At 52.0% G+C, this 1,084-nt stretch overlaps 1 protein-coding gene across 1 annotated transcript in view; it reads left to right on the forward strand.

Annotated features, from left to right (window-relative positions):
* The first annotated feature begins 762 nt into the window (after nt 1-762).
* BOLA1 (bolA family member 1) overlaps nt 763-1,084 on the forward strand; it is a 1,687-nt gene continuing 1,365 nt past the window's right edge. Inside the window, exon 1 of the mRNA XM_077772572.1 lies at nt 763-865. The gene's annotated coding sequence lies outside the window, so the exon portion shown is untranslated. The remainder of the gene's footprint in view (nt 866-1,084) is intronic.

A 1,084-nucleotide genomic window follows, 5' to 3' on the forward strand; every position in this document is an offset into this window, starting at 1 on the left:
GAGTCAAGGCTCAAACTGCAGATACAAACTAGCCAATTTCTCACTGCTTGTCTGAACCCCACATGGGCCCTTTGAACTCACCTCACAATTGGTCATTTTCAAAGGATTGTCAAAAGTCATGATTGGGTCCCACCAAAAGTAATGAACACCTCACAGATACTGAATGGTCAAAGCTGTAATTGTAATTGGTGCTTATGTGATGATGCTACATGTACTGTAACACCCCCGTCCCTTACTCCTTAAAAACCCTATTCGCTATTGTTCTTGGCTTCATCTTGCTGCCACGACACCGGTAGGCAGATGAGCCCCTGCTCGAGCTTGTAATAAAGACCCTTTTGTACTTGCATTGGTGCCGGCTCCTTGGAGGTCTCTGGGACTCGAGATTCGGGCACAACATCATCACAGCACTTAGCACATGGTGTTGTAATTGCCGCTTACGTGTTCATCTTCAGTGTTCTGTACGCTCCTTGAGGACAGGGCCTGCTTTATTCAGGACTGGTCTGTGCACAGTAATTCTGTATCCGTAAATGAAATGGGCTTCTATTTTCTTGTATATACAATAAAAGAATTCGAATAGATGACAATAAAATGCAACAAATAACAGCAGTCTCAACTGCGCGGGAATTCCCGGGGTGGTTTTTTTGCATCACTCTGCTTCAAATCCTAAAAGCACGAGGGGGGCGGGGATCTCAGACTACAGTTCCCGTGAGACCTCGGGGCATCACGTGGTGTCCGCCCATTCTCCTATCGCGTAGCCAGAACTCCATTTCCCAGCGTGCCTCACGACGCCGCGGCCTCGCTTCGCCGAGAACTTCAGGAGGCGGGTTTCTGAGCGACGGCCGCAGGAGCCAAGGCTGAGAGGAAGGTAGAAAGGGCCCGGCCTGGGGTTCAGAGGGGACACGGGCTCCGCCACAAGCCCGGAGTCACACGTACCCTACGTTTGCAACCTCCTGCCCACTCCCTGATAAACGTGCCTCTCGCGGGTCCTTTTCAGCCCCTCCTTCCCCCAGTCCCCTCCTGTCCCCTTCCCGTCTCCTCCCCTTCGTTCTTCTGCTGTCCGCGGTTGGGGGCCAAATCCCGCCTA

This window comes from Crocuta crocuta, unplaced genomic scaffold (assembly GCF_008692635.1).
Source record: "Crocuta crocuta isolate KB4526 unplaced genomic scaffold, BGI_CrCroc_1.0 scaffold415, whole genome shotgun sequence".
Taxonomy (NCBI): Eukaryota; Metazoa; Chordata; class Mammalia; order Carnivora; family Hyaenidae; genus Crocuta; species Crocuta crocuta.